General features: G+C 41.9%; 1 protein-coding gene across 5 annotated transcripts in view; it reads left to right on the top strand.

Annotated features, from left to right (window-relative positions):
* PARD6B (par-6 family cell polarity regulator beta) overlaps window positions 1–23,292 on the top strand; it is a 94,471-nt gene that overhangs the window by 20,993 nt on the left and 50,186 nt on the right. For 3 of the 5 annotated variants that reach the window (XR_004080251.2, XR_004080252.2, XR_004080250.2), the window contains exons 1-3: window positions 3,441–3,567; window positions 15,439–15,539; window positions 17,856–17,990. The gene's annotated coding sequence lies outside the window, so the exon portion shown is untranslated. Of the gene's footprint in view, window positions 1–3,440; window positions 3,568–15,438; window positions 15,540–17,855; window positions 17,991–19,195; window positions 19,302–23,292 lie in introns of those variants that run through there. The other 2 variants (XR_004080253.2, XR_004080249.2) reach the window with 2 other exon arrangements.

Genomic DNA, 23,292 nt, shown 5'->3' with positions numbered 1-23,292 from the left:
TTGCATATGGTGATGCTAGAGAGGAATAATCACCTCAAGGTAGCTTTATAAATGGCTTCCAATACTAGCATGAGGAAAAATGTGTTGGATGGTAACAGTATTGTTCTTGGATGCTGTAGAAGTATGTGAGAAATGGTACAGCTGGTTCTTGGAGAGGTGAGATGTAGCCAAGATTTAAGGACTCAGACTCCTTGTGCAGCTATGATAGATCACTTGTGTACTTTACCTCTCAAATACAAGATGAATTTGTCTCTGAGGACTTCATGTAGTATGCTTGATTTTAAAAGTGCTTTGGAAAGCAATTTGAAGTATCATGGTGCTGTTTAACCATGGATTTCTTATTACAGCAGTTCAGAAGTGTTGCTAATAACATAGTATTTCCTGTCCTTACAGTTAACGTTCCTTTCTACCTGAACTACAGGTTTATTACTTGACAGTGTAAGGAAATTTTTTGCATTTCATCAGTGTGAAAGACTCTGTGACATTAGGTTTAAAAGAATACATATGAGCATATTTATTGCCTGCCACATTTGCTTCTCACAGGAGAATACGGTTCTTTGAGGTGCATTTCTTCAGTCTTGAGCACCTGGTAATGGCTACTTACTGATACAACTTTCTTATTTTGTAGTCACAGCTGGGAGGCAATGCTCAGAAACGAGAAACAGAGTTTGAGGGACAGATGAGAACAGCAGCTGATGTGGAAGGAGCTAGAGAAGGTAGGGATATCATCCAGTGCAGAGGTTCCTGCTTGAATAAAACCTGTTATATTGGTGTGGTAAAATGATGTGTATCATAATCTGGCATGTCTAAATTTGTTCGGAAAGTAAGTGGCCTAGTTATTCATAGATGCCAGATAAAATGGAGGTAAAAGGAGGAAGCAAGTGGAGATAGGCTAATGAGGGAGGTGAGAGTTCAAGTGTATTGCAGAAAGGAATACTTCATTTTGCAATAGCCATTGTCCATTATATTAAGCTGTATAAGCTGGTCAAATACAAGATACTATTTCTGCCTGCAAGCCTAGTCTTTCTCTTTAGACCTTTATAGTTGTAACAATAACCTCTAGGCACAAAAAGGATATTCCTGTTGTGAAACACTGGAATTCCTGCAAGGTCTTTCCTTTTTTCTTTTCCCCTTTTGCCACTTTGCTGCTGTTCTGGATATTGTGTACACAGTAAAAAAAAAAAAGGGGGGGGGTTTCTCATTTTTCTGTTGGAGGATGCAAAGGATTTGAAATGCTTAAAATGCTGAGGAGAAAGCGTTGGACAGATAAGCACAGATTTCTCTGATTTTCTGAATGCTGCACAGGGTTAGATGAACACTTGGACTTGTAATTCAGAAATTTTGTAAATCCCTATAGCTGAAACCCCTGAATAACCTTAAGTCTGCCTTTCATATTCTTGCTGTCCTGTGCTGGAGAAAACTAGATATACCTGCAAAGTCATGAATCATTGTGCTAAAATTTAATTTTAAAAGCTACTTGCACAAGATAATTTGCGCGTTATGTTAAAACTGGAATGCTGTTAACTCTCAGTAACTGGGTCTGTATCATGTCAAAAAGCTTTGATTTTTGAGTCATCCTGCAAAGTCAGTGCCTTGAAAAAATTAAGTAATTCATCATGTGGCTTTCCTTGTATTTTGACTGTGGCTTGTATTGATAAACTGTTAGGATAGTGAAGAAAGAAAGGTTATCCTAATCTTACAGCTGAGACACAGAGGTCACAAAGCCATTTGGTCATGGAAACAGAAATACAAAGCATGACTTGTTTTTTTTAGTGCTGTTTCCTCTTGAGAAGTTTCTTCTATGGTAAAGAATTCATGTCAGTGCTAAAGCCCATGTGGATGGTACAGTCTGTATGGAATAATCAGGAGGAATTGAAGTTGGTGTTATACTTTTAAAACACATAGAGTATTTCCCCTGGCTTGCTGTGTTTCTTCTAAACAGACCTTGTCATGCTCTTCCTCCTAGGATAGATAACATACATTTGTAACAGTTAATTTGTGATACACAACAAGTTAGGATTATTTCATCCTGATCTGTTAAAGGTTCCCAAATACACTTGCCAAATCCCACTGAATTTTTATCAGGTGCATCTTCCCATGACAGAAATGCTCTTTCAGAGGTACAGAATTCAAATCCTTGGGGTCTGCAGCTAAAAATGGCACCTAGGTGGCTGGGCAGAGAACATGTCTGTGTTGTTAACTCCACCAGGACATGGCAAGATGCTGACCAGACCTGGAGAGCGCAAGTTGAAATGTGATGTCAAGTACCCAGAGATGCAGCATGTTTCTGCTCTGAGCAGCGCTGGTCAGTGGGAGATACTTGCAAATGCCTTATAATTCTTCAGATGTTTTTAATCACCACAAGTTTAGTGTAAAAAAGGTCTGTCTGATGCTGCTGTCAGGGTGACTTAGACCAGATTCTGCCCACTCTGTCCCTACTCTTTAGTAATGGTTTGGGGAAACCTTGCAACCCCATTAGCTTTTCCTTCTGTTGCTTCAAGTACCTCCTCAAGCCTCCATCTCTGCTTTGATTGCAGCAAACCACAGACTATAAATCTGTCATTTTCTTACAAATGCTAAACTGAATTTATATTTCTGCCATTATTCAGCAATAATTTGGTCTTATCCAAAGCCAAGAAGATGATGGTGCAGGCCTGTTGTGGCCTTGTGCTCTGCAAGCACTCAGAAGTATTTTTATGTAGTATGAAATTCTAAGATGATATCTCAAAGGGATTAGTGGGAACTACTGCATATGTCAGCATTGAGAACTGTGCTGTTACTGATAAACCCTCCCCTGTCCTATAAACTGATAGCAGTTACCAAGCAGGTCTTTCCTGCTTAGAGGAAGAACAACTAAACCAGAACAGATGGCAGGTTTTGTGTGTAACTGCTGTCTTGATCATCTGTCCTTCTCTAAAATGTCACTTTGGTTTAAGGGTATGTTTAAAGGAGCCTAATTGAAGGAAGAGTGTTTTCTGCAGTGAAGAAGCATCAGAAGGGCTGAGAAGTGTCTATAACTGCAGGTTCTACCCAGGTTCTTGCCACTCCATCCTCAGGGAGGACAGGATGCTTTTGTGACTTAGCACCGTGTCAGTGCTGCTCTGCCTAACGCAAACCTGAACGTCTCTAACCTCAGGTCATGTAGATACCTTGCAAACGGGGCGCGAGGAAATCCTGAGCACCTACAGCTGCATTTGCAGCTGCAGCCTTGAATTTCCCAGCGATTCCAGCCGGACGCGGGGTCTGGTGCGCAATCGCTGCCTGTCACAGCGCAGCGCTGTCACCACCTCGGGATGCCGTCCCTCCTGCTGCCGCTGGGAGGCGCGCACGGCCCGCTGGGAGCGCTGAGGGAAGCCCCGGCGACGGCTGGGCCCGGGCAGAGGGAGGGAGGGAGGAGGAGGCGGTGCGGCCGGGGGGCGGAGCAGCCGCTGCCATGGGCTCAGCCGGAGACCGGCGAGGTGATGCTGCGGCCGGAGGAGTCCCCGCTGCCGGCGGCCGCGGCTGAAGAGAGTGGAGCGGAGAGCGGCGGCTCGGCCACTGCCTGACCCCGCCACCGGGGTTTAAGAGGTAGGCCCGGAGCAGGGCGGGTGGGGAGCGGCGAGCAGGGGTTGCCCCGGCCCGGGGGCGGGCTCATCAGCACCCCTTGAGGCGGGGGACTCCGCTCTACCCCAGGGCAGGGGCCGGCTCAGCCCCCGGGTCGCGGTTCCCAGTGCAGGGCACGGCCGCCATGGGCCGGTCACTCCCGCTGCGCACGTCGGAGGCTGCCGGGGTCACTTCCCCGGGTGGATGCATGCATGGATGCATCAGCAGCTCTCGGGCTCGCCTTGTCCCCGAGCCGCGGAGGTCCTGCCCCTCTGCCCTGGGCCATTTGGGAAGGGCCGTGCGAGAGGCGCCGTCCTCCCCGGCTCCGGTGCTCCCGGGGCTTGACTTGTTCGCGAGGGCGCGGGGTGTTCGCGTTCCTTCTGGCTGAGGAGGGCCTCGACTCTGGCTCTCCCGTGTGTGGGATGCGGTGCTTGGTAAAGTTGAGCTGCTGCTGAGCTCCTGAAGAGCTGAGGAAGCGTTTTTGTGCTCTTCTGTGACTATGGCTGCGGCTGCTACCCTGTTACTTGTTTCTTGCGGGAACCAAGTCTGCAAGTGACTGTAAGGTCAGAGCGCTGATGTGGTTAAGTGGAATGATGCTTAGTTTGAGGGTCCTAGGTGCGGTTAGTTATGATATGCTAACTGTTTAGCCCCGTGAGGATGGTGACAGCGGTGATCTTGCAGACTGTCACCATCCTGGTGATGGATAGGGGACGCTTGAGATCCCTGAAGGCAAAGAGGGAGGTTTTGAAGTTGCACACTGTAGGCTATGACACTCCCCCCCCAAAAAAAAAAAGAAAAGAGAGGAAGGCTACAAGACAAGAGTAGAGTGCTTGCGCGTATCCCCCCTTCTGACCTGTAGGTAGCTGCTATCCCACTGAGTCTACTGCAGAGGGAAAGGGAATAACATTCTCTTTGGGCAGATAATCTAAAATCTTTTTTTGTCAAGATAAAAGACACTTCGAAATCAGTCCTTAAAACAGCTTCACCTCACCCCCTCCTTTCATTTTGGCAGTTAAATGCTGATACGATTTATTTTTGTCACCATGAAGAAGAAAAAAAAATTAGAAACTCTTGCTCAGTTTCACTACTCAGAGACTTTTTTTCCTATGCGTCTCCCTTGATACCATCACATCGACTTCATCTCTCCATCTGTGGCTGTCTGTGATTTGCAGTAAGTCAGACAGGTCCAAATCTTGGGATCGTTGTTTTGGTTTTCTGTTCAGCATTTCCAAGGAGATGATATAACACTTTAGTCCATGATACCCACATAATTCCTGTGGTAAAACCACTGACAGCTCTTGTCTCACTTCTGGATTAAGATCTGCCTTATTAGTCACACATCTATACAGGGCCAGAAACAAGTAACAATTACAAAAATGAATGTTTAAGCTTGATTAAGATGACACAGTAAAGTGAAACACTTAGCAGGGAGTAAGTTCCATTAAAGTATTACTTCATGTTAGCTGGACTCTGTTGGTTTTATCAAGTGCCACTCATACTGCTGTTAAATAAGAAATAAAGAAGACATGACAATGAATAAAACAAGATCCCTGTGTAGCACTCTATGGCAGGCTGTGTGTTTCTGCAACTAAGTCCTAAGCCTGTTAGTTCTTACAAGAACAGAAACAACTTGTGTCCTTTGCTACTTGCAAGTCATTCTGTTCCCTTCAGGCACCTTCAGCTGAAAATAAATGCCTGTTTTAATATTGTTCTCTCTTGACTCTCTCACATACTGATACTTTGCTCAAAGTAGGGATAGCATTTTGGTATTTTCCTACTTGGGGATCAGTCACATCTTTTGTGGAAGCATCTTCTTAAGCACCTCGCCTTGCTGGCTCAGCTCTGTCATATACCCATGTTGTGGAAATGAGGGCTTTCAGTTTCTAATCGCAAAGATTTGCCTTAGTTTTGCATTTTTAATTTTCCTCTAGCATTTAACTCCTCATTTTCATAATGCTTTTTAATTTTGTGTAGTAGTTGTAGCAAATGAGACTACAGTCATGATGAATGCAAAATAAGGCATTTGTGTAGGCCAGTCGATTTTGCTAAGTGAAAGCATTCAAGCATATTCTGCACAATGCATTATTCTGCCCGATTTAAATGTATCCGGTAAATAGCTGTGAAATTCTTTAGTTTTACTATTTAAATCCTTGCCATTCTGCTCTTTTTGCTTCTCCTTATACACTGATTATTTTCCCCTTTGTAGGTTTTTTTTTTTCTCAGTGGGCTGTGGTACAGGAGGCCATCACTGAAGAATCTGTTAATTTTTTGGCAATACTGAAATGTTCCTTCTGGAGTCTTTAATGTTATAAAGAGCTGTGTGGTGTTCTGCTTTAGCTATTTTTAAAGTTTTCTATGCCTACCTTTCCATCTTAATGACATGCCAGGAGAGCACTTCACATTCCAACAAAGGCAGTGAGCTTTTTGAGTGAAAGCAGGTGGCTTTTGGAAAACTTTGTAGAAGAGATTTAGTGCTGAATTTTCTTCTTCTCGTGTTCCTTAATGCTGTGTGATAAGTTAGAGCACTGTATTCATAATCTGTGGGCCTCAATAGCTGACAATATAAAGAAAATAAGAGATCCCTAGGAAAAGGAAGTTAAATGCTATAAGGTTGAATGGGAGCATAATGCTAAGGCAAAATGGAAGGAGAGATGGGGGCAGTTATAAAAGCTTATCTCAGGCTTGGAGTAAAGAGAGAGGTGTTAGCTGTTGAGAAACAAAGACATTTAAAGGGGAGTGGTGAGAAAGAGATATTATGATGGGTACAGCATATAATACATAAAGTCTGAAAGGAAAGCTAACCTCAAGCTAGACTGCTTATTTCTTCCCTCTAAGTTACAAAAAAAAAAAAAAAGTGATGATTTTAATTGTATTTTGTTTTCTTTCCATAAATAGGAGAATCAGTAGCAGATATGTGGGAACATTAAAATGCCATCTGGAAGTGGTGCTGTTCTGCCTTTGGCTAAAATTTTCATAAGTTAACACTGCTATTGAAAGATCCAGTTGTCTCTTCCTCTTACTACCTGTTGTCTTTGTCAGTGCTAGCCTTAACGTGGCTGTATGATGAATTGAGTCAAACAACTGATGGGAGCTAAAGTGACATGGCAAAGGTATTAATGGTTGGGTTTTGACCCAGAACAATTTCCTGATTCATTCCACTGTATCATGTACAAAGGGTTGGGTTTAGGGTGTGAATGATGGAAAAGGGTAGGCTACTTCTACTGCCAATGCCAGCTTATAGAATTTTAATGTGATTGTGAAATTACAGTCTTAAACAAAAAAACACTTGTCACCCCATATTTTCATCATGTCTTTGAAATGTGTTCAGTGGGTTTTATTTCAGATCTTAATGTTAAATATACAGTGAGTTCTATAATCTCTTGAAAGAAGCTTGTATGGTCTGGTCTGTTTAGTAAGTACCTAATTACAGACGATGGTACATACATTGTTGATATTGCTATTTGCAACAGGCCCATTTTAACCATTTTGGAAAGTTTCTTAAATATATTGAGCACTTAAAATGTTTTTTTCTTACCATTCATATGGAACTGCTAAGTATTTGCAGTTGAGTGCTTTTTAAACATATTATTTTGGCTTTTTGTGCCTAGTGTGCTTTTCTAGTAGCATGTCTTGAAGAAATAGTGTAAAGTGGTTTGTTTGCATCTATTTTCCATTGTTCTTACTATTGTTGTCTTCTGTTATATTTCAGGCTATGTAACACTCTAGTTCAGGACTGTGGATCTGTTTTGAATTAACTTATTCTCGGTGATGTCAATAAACTTTGCTTCTGTCCCCTAACACATGCTACTCTATGACTCTATGTTTGAGTCTTTATGAACATGATGAATGCAAGATGCTCATGGTAAGTATTAGAAGGGCTCGTAATATCACCAAGCTACCTGCCTGAAGTGTATCTGCAACCTCAGTCAGAGCAGGGCACCCATACACCTGAGGAAGCTTCGTTAAACGGACGTCTCTTTAATGGATTATCTGCCAAATTAGTGGAACTGATACTTGATGTATAGTCATGCTTTTAATGATTGCTCTCATTGAATGGCCTTTTCCAAGCTGTAAGTTTGATATTATTAAAATAAACAGGGGAAGTTTGGGTTATATATAAGGAAGAAATTCTTTACTGTGAGGGTGCTGAGGTACTGGAATGGGTTGCCCAGGGAGGTTGTGATTGCTCCATCCCTGGCAGTGTTCAAGGCCAGGTTGGACAGAGCCTTGGATGACATGGTTTAGTGTGAGGCATCCCTGCCCATGGCAGGGGGGTTGGAACTGGCTGCTCTTCAGGTCCTTTCCAACCCAACCCATTCTGTGATTCTATGATATCAGTTTTAGACTGTCTCTTTACTCCAACTGCACTAGTCCTGAACACGTGGCTGTGTCAGTGCCCAGGCCTGTGAAGCTGACTGCACAGACTTGGCAAGAAACGTCAGGAGCTTGGTAGAATGGTTTGAAAAGAATGCATTTTCCTGCTGTTTAGCAGCGATCCTGTTTAGAGTTAACCTGTGTGCAGGGGGGAGGAAGAGTGCTCTTTCTTGCTCAGGAGAAACTGGATGTGGAAATTCTGTTGCAGTGACAGCACCAGTGCTGGGTTGGTGCAGAAGCTTCCTCCAGGAGCATCCCCATACCTGAAATCCTTCCCTCAAACATGTTCTGTTGCAGACGATGGCTGCAAGTAGGTCTCCAGAGGTGCAACATCACCTTCTTTGAGCTGGAAAGTTGACTCAGGCTCTGTAGAGAATGATACTTGCTCCACTTAATGTGGGATAGGTTTTAGAAGGTAAAAGAGGAGCTACATGCCAGTGAGCATCTTCAGTCCATGCAGAGCACCTCTTGTGAAGGTGTATGTGCTGCTTTTAACACTTGCTTCAATCAAGAGCCTTGTGGTTTCCATTCCACCACTTGCTGATAAAGTACACTTGTTTTCTTATCTGTTCTTCCTCTTCAGCACCCTTTCTGCTATCTAATGTCTTCTCATGATAGCAACTCCCTTTGCTGGGTTGTTCCATACAGGAGCTGCACCTGTTTGGGGAGCTCCTTGGGCACTTTTAAGAATGGCAAAACCCATCCTGGAGTTATCCCAACTGAAGGCTGCCTGGATGGTGGTGTTCACGTCAAAATAACCGTTGGATTAACAACTGCGATTTGAATTTCACGGGAGACTCTTACCTTCCTTCACTTCATCACCAGGTGAAATGAGGCGAGGCCCCCGCCGGGGCTCTGTGCCTGGCTCGCTGCCCGCAGGTGAGCGAAAGGGAGCTGGGGAAGGAAACGGCGATGGCGGAGCCGCTGAGGAGGCCGGAGGAGAGCTGCGGGACAGCACCCGCCGTACGTGCCCTGAAGGCGGCGGCGGCGCGCGCGGGGCGGCCATCTTGGCAGCGCGGCCGCCGCGGGGAAGAGCTGCGGGGGGCGCCTCTGCCGCCAGGTGGCGCTCGGGCGGGTGCAGGTGGGTGCGGGTGGCCCGCGCCTCATGGCGGCCCGAGCCCCGGGGCGGGGAGATCGGGGGCGGTTCCACAGCGCCAGCGCTGCCCTCAGCGCGCCCCGCCATGGAACCCGCCGGGGGGGGCACCAGTGCTGAGGCAGCGGTCACACCAGGAGCAAAGCGAGGCCTGTGCGAGGTGCTGGGGTTGTGTCAGGGAAGGGCCTGCCCTCAGGGTGTGAGAGGGGGTTGCGGGTGCAGTGGCTGACTGGGGAATGCGGGTTAACGACGGGGTGACTGATGGCTGTAAAACGTTTTAGCACGCCCATTATCCTCTCCGTTGTCACAGACTAATTGTTTAAATATACCAGCTAGAACAAGAGAGGTGTGTTACTGTTCAATTTACCTCAGGCTTTCTGCTTGAAGTGCTGTCTTGAGGGCTACCTTGGTGATGGTATCCAAATAGCAAAGGGAAGTTTTGCAGTCAAGTTTTCTTTACTTGTCAGGCTAAACCCATAAGATTAGATAGAGGAGCTAGTAATGCTTTTTAACCCTTTCCAAGTGTTTCATGGAGTGCTAGTTTAGATAGCGTGGACCAAGTTTACCTAGAGGGTTTCCTCTTAGAATCAGTGATGCACAAACCATCTCACCTTCTGTTAGCACTTGCCACAACGTTTTTCTTCCGTTTCCAAGCATCTTGTGCAATGCTTGTTGTGTCAATGGTTGCTAATTGCATTGAATGCACTTCTGATGGCAGGAAGTGGCCAACATCTCCTTAGACACTTGTTGCCCATGAGTTATTTTGTTGGATGATTCCTAGGAATTGCAGAAATAAATGGACTGAGATAGGATAAAGTGAAGCAGATAAGTATGTGGCCAGTGTTTCTTATGCAGTTGAAAAGCAGTTTCCTGGCTTTATTCTTCCCTGCTTTAGTGCAAACAAAAGACATTGGTATGCTGGTCTTTCTGCACATTGTCTTCTGTACACAGAACAAATGCCACTATTGCCTCCTAAGCCTTTTTCCACTTTTCGGTTCCTGTATTCCAGTGTTGTTTGGTGAAAATACAGAACTCGTAAGTCATAGGTGGCTCCAAAGCACCCTGGTGTGGGCTGCAAGAGCCCTTTGAAAACTCAAATGAACATGTTGGGCAGCTTACACAAAACATCATAAGCTAATTAATGATTAATATTATTTGATTATGGAACAGATCTTTCTTGCACCTTGGATGTGAATTCTGCTCTAGAGAACTGAGGCCATTGTCCTTGTTCCAGGCAAAATCAGTCAGCAATAGAGTCAGTTATTCATCTTTTTCTGACTTCCATCAGAGGTTTCTGGTTTTGTCATTGGCGTGTCTTGCTTATGGAAAGGAGGCATCATTGCTTCCAGAAGGAGTTGGCATAGAGTGGAAAGAAACAAAAGCTTGGTTTATCAAAGTCTCACATGGTTAGCAGGGGACTTAAAAGGAGAAATAGCTGCCTAGTAAGAATAGCTCAGTATTACTGGCTGTTTGAGCAGTTCTTTTTTCCATTCAGCTTTTGACAAAAATAGCTATAAGGAACATGTGAACCTCAGAGCATGCCGTCTCTTTTTTGATATATCTTGGCTTACATTTGTCAGCTTTAGATTCTCTAGTATGCCACATCTAGTCTGTGCAAAATGTAGGATGCAGGAGATTGGCTTCTTGGGCCCAAAAAATCCTTTGACTTAATTCCTGAAAGATGATGATTGCTTCAGTGATACTACATTGCTTGCTCAAAGCAAGTGGTTTGAATCAATAGCTCTTCACTGCTGATCATATTCTGTCTGATTTACTGTTAAGTTCATTCACTCAATTCTTCTGTTTGGGAGCTCACGCTAAGATTTTGAACGTCCCTTATGCTTTTTCCTGTCAATCAGACATGCACCTTACAGTTTTGGCTCCAGAGTAGGGAAGATATTCAGCTTGTTCAGATGGATTCAGATTCTTCTTCCTGGCAAGAGAAGTCTCACAACCTTTTCTACAAAAAACACTAACCTAGTTTCAACACATTATCTTTGCATTGCCCCTGAAAACATGTTTCCACAACCTGCAGGCTGTGAATAATTCCTGGCTATGCAGATTATTGACCTTATCTGGGAACATCAAAGCACTGCAGTGAGTGTGCTGATTCTGTACCTACAAAGGAAGGTTCCTTTCAGCAGTCATCAAGTGGTATCTGGGAATCTGATAAATATAATGCAGTATTTGAACTGATTCCAGGTTCTGTGCCTAGTAAGAATTTGGTCTTTTGTCTATGCCAATGAAAGTCAAGGGGAATCTTGCTTTTCTGAACAGGCCATTCAATAAAAGTATTTACATAGAGGGATTTGGCTTTTCTCCTTTGAGCCTGCTGCTGCTTTTCCCTTACAAGCACTCTTGATGCATACATTCGAATAGTGCAATGAGGGAAAACCTGGGTCCTCAGTGCTAGGAAGACAAAATGCTATTCCCAGCGTCATACTGTTGTACCTGGATGGCACAGCATGGCACAGCACTGAAAATGGACACTTGTACGGTAGGTAAGTTACAATGACAATGTAAATACAGCTCAGCATGCCTCACATTTGCCACAGAGGGAGCAGCTTGCAGAGAAGGGATTGTGCTAGAATTTCAGTGCCCGTTAAATATAACTTTCTGTGATGTCTTCCTTACGGCACTGTCTTCAACAAAGTGAATTAATGTCTTTTAAGTGGCTTCAGAGCCTCTCAGGTATAATTACCACATTGTGATTTTTTTTTTAATTTTTTTTTTAACCAAGCTCTGTTTTGAACCACTGGCACAAAAGCAAAAGAAAAATATCATTGTAATAACCAGACTCTTGTACATGCTGTTTGTGTATTGTTTCCATGGGGCGTTGTTGGTTACCTCTTTATATACAATTCTTTGTGCTTCTTGTGTATCTTAAAGCTTGATTGAAAATTACATCTATTCAGACATGCACAGCTGGGTTAGCTACATCTGGAAATTCACTACTTCTATTTCTTTGGCTCCTAGTCTTTGAAGAGAGTCTGTGGATAGATACAAAATCTCCACTTATGATACTCTTCTTTTTTTCTTTAATACATGTTCTGATGAGCCATCTGCTCATCAGTTCATAAACCCACGGGTTAGTGGTTCTCAAGATCTTGAACCTTCTTGCAGAGCTTTTCCCATGGAAGTGATGTGTCTGTAGATCTTACTTTATTATGGTTCCACAGACAAGCTGCTGAATGCTTATCTGTTTCCCTGACTTGCAGTTTGGGAACCTTCTCCCTGAGGCTCCAGGTATGAAACCTGGTTTTATTGCTGAGGAAAAGAGGAAGAGGTTGTTTAGTTGGTTTTCCTGGGCCTAAGGTTTGCTGACTTCTCAGGAGCATACCAGCCTCAGTCTTCTCTTTTCTCATCAGTAAGCTCTTCAGTTTGCAGTGGTTACTTGTGATCCTTTTATTTTACTCTGTGTTAACATATGGGATCAAAGACTGAAAAATAATAGAGATTCTTTCAAAGAAGTCCCTGTGACAACTACAATCTGTACAGTATCTTTGACTTGGTGTTCCAGCTACTTAATTTGATTTTATTATTTTCCTGAGGGAAAAAAATAGCTTTTATAAGATACCAAATAAGAAGAATCTTGTTTACCTGGTGCAGATTGGACTGCAGTGTATGTATGTGAGGATCAGATCCACTGCCCTACATGAAATGTTCTTTTCCTGGTTTGTGTTCTAATTCACCATTCATACTCTGGTTATGCTGTCTTCGAACTGACTTTGGTGCTGTTGATTTGCTGCCTCCTTGAGCTTATTCTTGCGCATTTAAACTAGAAGACAAAGCTCAATCAACCCTTCTCTCCTCACCCCCTCCTTCAATAGTGTAGTAAAATCTAGTAAGAAGAATACATGTTTTTCCCAGGCACTGCTGTGCTCTAGTGTTTGTACAGAGCTAAATCTTCAGTAAGGTAAAGAAAAATACATTGCACAAGGGGGAAATAAATCTTGTTTCATAATGTGGGGTTTCAGACCAGTCCTGCTTTCTCTAGCTCACGAGAGGTTGCTGTACCAAGAAAATCGTTTCCCTTTGTCATGTGCTGACTCCTCTTGAACTCCTCTGTCGCTGTGGTTCTGCAGACTGCTGCAGAATTACTCTTCTTGAATCATATTTGCATATCATTTCCTTTCATCACAGGCTGCTTGCTGGAAGATCAGCTCTCCCATGTCTTATATTGGTTTTTTGCTTTTACCCTCAAAGAAAGATGGTTTAAATCTGTTCCATGCCTGCTCTGACCTTGTGTTGACAGTTTTTGTACTGGATCTGCACAGCATCTCCCTCTTTCTCACTAAGTCCCAAACTGTGTTTCTATTTAGATTGGTTATCTAGCATTTAGCTGTAAGAGTGGCTATTCCCTGGTCCTTTCTGAAACCAATATTAGCAGACAAGTTTGTTACCTTATGTTTGGAAATTTCAGGCTCAGATTTTAACCTGATGCAGTTTACCTGAGCATGAGCCTCACCTCAGAAAGATCACCGATCTGCTTTCACATGTGCTTTATGATGGAGGAGAGTTTTTTTGCCTACCATTGATGAAAAGAATTCAGTAGAACAAACCTGGAATTCATCTGCTTCAGCTCCTTCATTATGTATTAATTCTGTATTTTTATTTAACATGAGGAAATGTGAGTCTGACTCCATTCACAGGGATCCTGTATGAGTGCCTGAGCTCCCTTGCTGTTGGCTGTAAAGTGCATATAGGGTGTCTGTGTATCCACCTATGTCACTGCTGGCGGAGGTGTCTGTGTACATATCTGGATGTAGTGTTGAGACAAGTAATACTGGAGATGCTGTTGGTTTGTTTGCAATAGAAAGCTACTAGTATTTTGATAGGCCTGTTTGATCTCCTGTTACAAAACACATGCAGTCATTCTAGTAATAAAAATACAATAAAATCTTACTGTGAGTCATTCTATATGTATATAGCTTGGTGTATGCTCAGCTTTGAAAAACACAGCTTCTTAAAAACACCAAACACAAAATGAGTCATATGATCATCAGTACAATGCTAAGCATGCATTAGAGTTTATAAAGCGTGGTCCATGGATTAAATGACTTATAACAGGCATTTATACCTTATTTGAGATTCTTGTTTATCTCAAATCTCAAAATGCCCAGAAAATTCCCTGCAGGATTAGTGCAGTGCCAGAATGTCTCAATTCTAGCTAAGCTTTCCTTACTCTTTCCTATGAAATTGAAGGAAGGATATCTTCTAGTTCAAGTCTTTGGGACAGAAATGTCTTTTGAAGGGATCCTTGTTCATCTGTATTCTTTACATCTATTAAAATGGTAAGCAGGACAGCTTTAATCCAGAAGAGAATCAAGACCTCCTATACTCCACTATAACTGAGAAAGAAAACTTGTGTATAAGTGGGCTCAGCTGCATCTCTTATTTCTCTTGTCAGTGTGTTGCAGCTCTGTTTTACAAATTAGAATGTCTGTTTGAGTGTTTTCTTGGGTTTTCTTTCATCTTCTTCATTAAAGAGCTCTTCCCAGTTCTTGTCTTGTCCATCATTTCTGGCTTGTACGTCCCATTAGCTGTAGTGCTCTGTTTGGAGGCGTATCTCACCTGCACCTAACAAAGCACTGGCAGTTGTTTATGTAGGAAATGGAGTAATTCTTGCTGACACAACACTCAGCAGGATTTCAGATAAGGTTCAGGCTCTCCTATGGTTACCAGAAACAGGCTTGGTTGTAGCAGGTAACAAAAACCCCAAATATCTTTCCTGTATTAGGGCACTTGGCTATTATGGAAGCTGACAGGGACTAGGGAGCAGAGGCTTCCTCTGTTGTGCCTATGCTGTAATGTTGTGTGAAGTGTCTTGCTCTCCTGGATGTCTGTTGAAGGCAAGATACTCTAAGTGATGTACTCGAAGATCTAACTGTTTCCAAAACTTGATTGATAAGTAGTATGAGTTATCTCTTCTCCAGTAAAATCAAAGCATGAAGGATGGTCTAGAGGCAGTTTTCATTGTAAATCCATCATTGCCCATCATGTCTACAGTATTTCATAATAGAAAGTAGGTGATCTCTTGGGAGTAGTGTGGAAATTCGTGGAGAAGAAGAAAGGATTTTGACTCTAGTTTTGATGTGGGCATCTTGTCATCTACTATTGGGGTTTGGGTGTTGTTTTGGTTGCGGGTTTTTTGTTTGTTTTTGATTGGTTGGTTGGTTGTTTTTCTTGTCATTGTCTCAGGGATTCCTTGAGAGAGGAAGTTATTTTCCCAATCTGTACTTTATAACATACTGCAAAAGGGTCCTGGTCATGTCTTTTCTGAATAGGTGTTTGTTTTAAAATATTTGTATGAAAAAAATAATGAAATGAAAAAAAATAGCATTTATCTGCAAGATCCATCCTCATGTCAGATACTTTTTTTCATGCAGATCAGAAGTGATACATCAGAGACCCTGGATGAGACCATTCCCCTGATTAAAGACAAGTGATGGAAATGAACCTCATAAGTGCCAGAGTGCATAAACTAGAGGTTTGTCCCTTGTATTAGAAAATTTACTTCCTCCTTTTTATATTTTATAGGTCAATTCTCTGGGTATTTATATGGAGCACTCGGACATTTATTGCTCTCTGTTGTCTTATGTTCAGCTTTAAATCAGTACGTTTGCCCATGGTTCAGCACATATAAGTGCTTATGGGTTTGGAACATCACTGAGTAATTTGTTGCTGTGGACTCTACAATTCCTAATGGTAAATGAAAATCATTGGTTGTGGGTTTGATGTTAATAATAATGCTAATAATGATAATTTGTTTTGTGGCTTGAAGGAGTATCTGAAACAATTTATAACTTCAAAAATTCAAGTCTCGCATCAGTGCTGGACGGACCCATTTTAAGTTGTTGATAGATAGTAGTGGAGAGATCTCTGAGCTCCCATCTTCTGTTGCATCTGCTTTGGTGTTTGTTGTATCCTGAATGAGGGAAGCCAGCATGACTCACTGAAGTGATGCCCTCTCCATATTTAGCAAGCAGCATGATATAACTTGTGTCAACTGAGGGCAAGTTGGCCTCTGGGAGGCATATAACGAAAACATGATGAGATAAATTGTGTAATGCTTAAAATCAGTTATAACTGACTCAAAGTGAAAGGAACACAAGTGTTTGTAGCATGAAATCCAGATAGGCAGCATTTAAGCCTTAGGCTCTACCCCTGTAAAAAGTAATATCCTCTAGTAACGTTTATTGTGCCAGGAGGGACAGGGCAATTGACTTGACTTTCAGCAGGTTTTCTTTAAATGCAATTAATTTTTTGTAGTTTGCATGTTTACACCTACATGTGGTAAGAGACTTATGAAACCAGTTCTTATTTTATGGACTTAGCACCAGGAGAGAGCTTCAGACAGGAAACTGGGACAAGGCATTTTAGAACAGAAGTGGGAGTCAACTGATAACCTGCTTAGAAACCTCTGCTTAGTTTTCTTAACAGTACCCCAGTCCAATAAGCAGCTAACAGGTTCTCAGCATACGTGACAGTTTGGCCATACTTGAATGTATACATGAGCTAGAGCTGTGAAAAATGAATCATGTTCCAAACCAACTGTTTCTGGAAGTGTCTCACCCATTTTGGTCTTTTTTTGCAAATGCCATGTTTATAGGTGGTTAGGAATTGGAAACAGGAAAATAAAATCCTAAACAAATACTGGTGCCAAAAGTATGGTAAGAACTTCTTAGTGCTTTTCCCCCCTCTGATACAGGGAAGGGAAAAAAACCCAAACCTTCCTGATCCCATTCCCTTAGTACTGCTGTACAGACATAGTAATTTGGAATATGAAGAAAGCATCAGTCTTTGCTGGGCTATAGGCACCTTGAATAGTGCAGCAGAATTCTATTCGGAGGCTTTCTTGGTTATCAAGGGAGGGTAATACCTTGGCTGGCTCAGAGGCGGTTTTGCTTCTTAACATTACCAACTGTAATCCAGGAGTCTGAGAATACAAGATTCAATTGGCAATTTGAGCAGTAGTTAATGTTTTAATTAGAACTTTTAAATTTAAAGCTTAGCATCCATGGGGATTTTCAAGGGAGAAATTAACTTGTACTCCCAAGAGTAAGGAAGGAAAGAACTGTTGTGTAATGGTTATATAGGATGAAAATCTGTTGGGGTTTAATTGTGATGTTGCCACTGGTATATTTTGAGCAATGAATTTACCTGTTTAGCCTCACCTTCCCGATGCCTAAAATGGGCAGTGCTCAACCTCTCAAAACAAGGTGAAGCTTAGTCATTATTGGGGAGTCTTTGCAAACTGTTCTGTATTGTAACAGATATATACAGTGTTGTTTCTAGTTAGCTTTCCCTTATGGCTCAAATGTCAACTGAAACTGAAGACATGTATATTTTAGGTCAGTAATCCCTGACCTTTTTTCAGCTAAATCACTTGTTATCATGTTTTTGCTCTCTACTTTCTCCTACTGCTTTGGCCATTTTCTCACTCTCACCAGCAGTAGCAGTCTCTTTGTGGGTTCTGAAGAGCTTTTCACCTCACTGCTGAAATGCTGCCAGACCTTTAGACACTGTGCAAGTACTTGCATACTCCCTGTGATGAACAGGGAGCAAAAGTCTGCCCTTAGGTAAGCAAAAAAATTAGCTTTAGGTCGTGACCACTGGTGGTTCTCATGGCTGTAAATATCTGTAGTCTGTTTCTGAGTATGTGCCCCTTGGATATTTATCTTAGCAATAACTCACTCTGAAATCTTGTTACAGCTTTTTCTTTGACTTCTGATCTCTTGCTAGGGTAAGGTTGAAAAGCACAGATGCTTTTAATTTTCATTAGATATTTTTAATCTCTCCATAGGCATTTGTTAAAATGGGTTGCACACCATTTTCCCTCCTAGAAGAGCAAGTGCTTGAAGTAGAGAAGAGCCGTGGCACCTTTCTTAATGCAGTTTGCAAATTACTTCAGTGTGCAACTGTCTCGTCATTGAAAAATGTGAGTATTTTTAAAGTTGCTTCCAGCAGTTGGGGAAGTGATGTTAAATACCCTTTTCTGTATCAAATGTGCTCTTACAGCAGAATAGTTCCAGCAGTAATTTTTTAGGATCTTTGCATTTTGCTCCTGAATGAAAGCATTTTTTCTGTATATGCATATGCAAATAGGAAGCTTATTATACATCATCTTGCAGTGAGAGACATATGCAGAGATTGTTCTTTCTGTTTAGTCTTTGGTTTTATGTCAATTACGTCAAAATTACTTTATAGGGTCATTCATGGATGAACACTAGAGGGGAGTGAGGACTCTTTCAGTGAGTTTTAGGGTTATTTGCCTATAGAGGAAGAATGCTAGGTGTCAGGGATAATGAGATCTGATGTGGGCTCAAGGAAGCTTTATGTACTCTACATCCTTTCTGTCTCTATTCTTTTTCAAGAACCTCTTCACACCGCTTACATTTACACTCTGTTTTCCTTCTCTAAGCTCCCAGGTCATTCTCTAAATCTACTGTTCCCTAGCAATTCATCACAGTCTCCAGTTAGCCTTTTCTGAACTCATCCCTTCCATTCCTCCATCTCCATGTGGTATCTACCTTGTTTTCAGTCTGGGCATATCTCTAGCAGGGTCTTCATTCTAGTCTCAGCTACTTCCCTGAATTCTTTTCTGCCATTTTGTTTCCCTCCTCATTTTATTTTAAGGGGCTTCGTACCAGGGCACATAATACTGGCTAGGCAGTAATACACAGGTATTGGTGAGCATGTAGCTACAGCTGAACCACTTTCTGTTTTGTCGGGTGTCACAGCAAGCTCTGGAAGCCTCAGCTGCAGGAAAAGTCCAGTTCAGTTTCTGCAGATCCAGAACAAGCTGTAACTGCTTAAGGAGAATAACGACTCTTCAGTCTGGTTAACAGGGGTGTGGACTGGAGATGGTGCATTCTGATTTCACCTTCAGCCTTCAGACTCTAGTGAATCTTTAGAAAACCATAGTTTATATAGACTCAGTAGAGCTGTATCTTGGCCAAACTTCATAATATTTTCATAGGAATGGGAAAATATGTTCCTGATATGAGGCTAGTGCACTGCCAACTTAAAAATCTGCTGTAGCTCATGAAGGCATTGGAGCTTTTCAGAAGAGTGAAACAAGATATACTTTTCCTTAATTTCATTATCTGAATTGGCTTGGTTTTGTTCCATTAAACTTTCCAGAAATGTTAAACCTGCAGCAGATACCCAGTCTGGAAAATACATCCAAGCTGGAAGTTCTACAAGGTTGGGCTGCCGGTACAAATAATGTTGTGCAACTGGGACGCCAGTAAGTATGTGGGGACAAACCAGACTAATGACTTAGAAGCTGGCGTGAGTTGGGCTTGAAGACAGTGTAGTGGTTTCCATTTTCTTTTCCTTATAATTGCAAAGAAAAAACTTGAAATATTGAATAATTGTATATTCATGCTTGAAGGCATCTTGAAATGATGAAGTTAGAGAAAAAAAAACAGGGAATGGTGTAGCTTCCTACTGTATTGGTCTTCTCTCTCCCTCCCTCCCTTCCTCCCATCCTTTTCCCCCAGAATAGTACAAGTAGAAAGCACAATGAGAGAGGTAACAAGGTTGTGTGCAGAAATGCTCCCAGTGATTCTATGAGCACAGATAAGGGAAAGAAACTTCTAAACAGAGGAAGAATCAGCCTGAAGGAGGATAGGAATGGATAGGATGGGGATTTGTGAAGCCATTCAGTATGTGGAGCAGATGAATAGAGAATCGTTATTTATTCTAGTAATTCAAGAGCTAGGCTCATCCAATGAAATGAGCAGCAGGCAGGTTCACAGTACAAAAAGAGGTACTTATTTCCATCATACATTAATATGCCATGGAACTTAGGTCCACAGGGTGCTATATATTCCCAAAGCAATTAGACAAATTCATTGGAAAAAAATCCAACAATGGATATTAAAGTATCTGTTCTTCAACCACAAATTCTTGAAGACTGGGAAATAATTTTGTCTATTTACCCTTCAAAACTTCCCCTAGGCAATGCCTTCCACTGGTTACCATTTAAAAGGGATTATTTGGCTGCAAGGACCTTTGAATGATGCAGTATAACTGCTTGTTAATAGCTTGTACATTGTGGTTCTCACTGTAAATTCTGGCTGTTAATGACAATGCTCTGTGTTGGTACAGAATTATTCACTTCCAGCAGGAGTGTGTGGGACAGGACAATTGCTTGTCAATGGAGTTTGAATTTCTACAGTAACTTTCCTTTTGGCTTGACTGTTGCCTGAAGCTTTATTAAGATCCCTGCCAAGTATCCAAATGTCTCTACTCTCTCCAGATCTACTTTTTTCTTCTTTCTTTCTTCCATCCCTTTTCCCCTATTATGCAGGATACTGATGCAGAGATGCCCCTTTGGCATCTTTTGCCATTTGAAAATTAGGGCTGTCCTGACCATTTTTGTGGGTGACTTTAACTTGTTCTGAAATGACTGTATTCAGCTTGTGTATCATCTCTCCGTAGCTTTGACAGGACTAGTCTGAGAGTGTCCCTCTCTCTGAGTATGAATGTTTATGTGCATTTCAGCTAAGTTTTTCCCACCTCTAATTAAACACAAATGCTATGTTAAGTGTAAGGGAAATCTTACTTTCAGTGTTTTGCAATTATAAGATGCAGAAAAATCCTCTAATGTTTTTCTTTTTTATCTTTTTTATCTTTCACTATGGTTTTGGTGTATTCAGCAAGTTGTTTCATATAGACTTCCAGTGCACAGCAGCGCTGGGAAAGGTATCTGACATGTAAGAGAAAAGGGAGTAATCAGAATTCACTCTTTGTGTTAGGAATATCCAGAGGTAGTATGTAAAGAAATGACCTTATACTAAATATAAATTACAAATATGCCTGGGTAAACCTGACAGATTATAGGAATGTAGCACTTCCTAAGGGAATAGAACAGAGGAAATAACTTCCTCTTGTGCAGTTTGCAGCTCTGTGGAGGAAAAGCTTTCCTTCTGTAAAGCTTGAACTTCGTAAGGGAGAAGCTGTGATTCCAAACCTTTTATTCCAAGATGCGATCTGTGCCCTGGCTGAATGGGGTGCAGCAACTTTAGAAAAAGGATGGGAAATCTATTTTGGCATGTATCTTTTCCAATGGGAGAAAACCGAGTGTCAGCATCTCTTGCTGTTCTGTCATACATCTTGTGATAGCTGGCATTTTCTTAAAGCCAGACATTTTCTTTCAATGTAATTGGCTGAGAATCTTGTCAAATATTTCTCTTTAGAGTAATTTTTAACCCTTGTATAGCTGCAGGGAAAGGCTGATAGAAATACTCATGCTGATGGTATGAGGATAAAATGCACATTTTAGATCGATTTTCTTGGAGGCTTTTTAATTGTCTTCTTCTTTCTAATGTAATGTCTGGAGCAGCAGCTGCTTCTCTGAGGTAGGGTTTTGCTGTCTTGTCTTGGCTAAGGGTTTTTTGGATGCCTGCAGTAGATCCTGACAAAGTGAACTGGGAAACTGATAATGGGATATGTGGCTTTCTGTGTGGCACTTCATTAGTTCATCTTAGCTCAGTAATAAGCAAAACTTATAGGTGAATTCTGACTAAAGTAGCTGGGAAAGAGACCTGTACTTAACAGTTCTTTTCAGTGGTTCCTAGTGTAAAGAGTGGAGGTGGACAGAGACTTTCTGACTGCAGTCTCCATAGGTTGGTAGGAGATTCATCCCCTGCGAGAAGAAAGCTCAGGACTAAGGAGCTGTGTAGGGTTAAGGTTTTGTGTACTGTAGAAGACACCTGGCTGGGTTTGAATTCTCATAAAGAAATGTTAACAAAAATAAAGCACTGGAACAAGAAATCTTTCTTATGTTGAAACTGCATTTCTTTAACTTCTGCAGATCATCCTCCAAATGTAACTTGACATAGTTTCAGCTTCACTATTTGCTATATATTACCAATTTATTTTCTTGAAAACTCTGAAGAAGCACATATTGGGATTTCTGTTACTGTCTCTGCCACTGACAAGGTGTGATCACATATATGTCATGCTACTTCACTGTGTCCTAATTTACCTCACAAGATAATGTTTGGTGTTTCCAAAATGCTGTGAGATTTTTCTGACAGCCTTGGAGAAAAATATTTGCAAAATTATTACTCAAACATACCAGATGGGGAAGATGAGAGAAAATAGAGCAGAGTATTTAAAAACTGGTCGTGTACTGTGTTCAGATTTAAAACTCATTAATTTTCTAGTGCTAGATACTACCAGCCTTTTTTTAATGTTGAGAAAAATAACATGTACTTAAATATTAGTTAAGGACTTCGGGGCTGTGTTCAGCTTATTTTACCTGAAGCTTGTGCTTGAAGTCCATCCAGTTCCAGTCTGATCTGGACTGATTCATTAACTGGTTTCGGAGCCCCAGAGATAACATTGGTATTGTGTTGACAGACGCCACTTAAAAAGGGGAAGCTTCAAGTGAGGGAATGCAATAGGCTCAGAAATCAAGATTTCAGGTACCCATGGCCTTAGCCCTCATTCACCCAATGTTTTGAGGGAGCACAATTCCCAGAGAGAAGCCAGTGTTTCTTGCCATTTTCCTGAGCTTGGGGTAAAGTGAAAGAACTTGGCAGACACTGCAGCCGTGTACTTGGGCATCCAGCTATGCCACTGGTTTGGGAAGTGGTTGGGTTGAATACTGTATGTACACATGCACACAGCTATGCATTGAGAACATCAGGAAGGCTGGGGAGAAGTGGAAGCTTGGCCTATTGGCTCCAGCAGGCACACATACAACACTGTTGACAATAAATACAGTTTTCAAGTGTGCATAAACGGAAGTCAAGTAGAAAATACTGCCTGTTCCCACTTGAGCCAGTCTTGTCTGAATGCACTTAAAGCAGGTATAAAAAGTCTTTGCAGTAGAAGTGTCATTGTTAGACTGTGCAAAGCAGGACAGCACAGAGGGACAGAAATAAGTATTTGTGCGGCACGTGTTCTGAGTCATATCCAGTGATGGGGAGAAACCATAGTTCCTGTGGAGAGCAGTTTGTGCGATAGATCTCTTGTACTAAGCTGGTGCCACTTAGGGGAGACATCAGCTTTGAATTGAGCCATCATGTGGAATGGTAGGAGGAAACAAAAGTTCTCTGGTTTATGTGCAACAAAGAAGTTAAAATAACAGTCCAGATTCTCTTTTTTTAATCAGTGCTAAGATTGGCTCCTGACTTCCTGTTCTCTGATGGGAAGGGATTAAGCCCTTTATGTTTTGAAAGAGACTGAGCCAAATCCTGCTGCAAAATTCCAGTACTGGCATC

Source organism: Melopsittacus undulatus, chromosome 10, assembly GCF_012275295.1.
Source record: "Melopsittacus undulatus isolate bMelUnd1 chromosome 10, bMelUnd1.mat.Z, whole genome shotgun sequence".
In the NCBI taxonomy this organism is placed as follows: Eukaryota; Metazoa; Chordata; class Aves; order Psittaciformes; family Psittaculidae; genus Melopsittacus; species Melopsittacus undulatus.
Note: the sequence above shows the minus strand (reverse complement) of the source record. Positions and strands in the feature narration are given on the sequence as shown.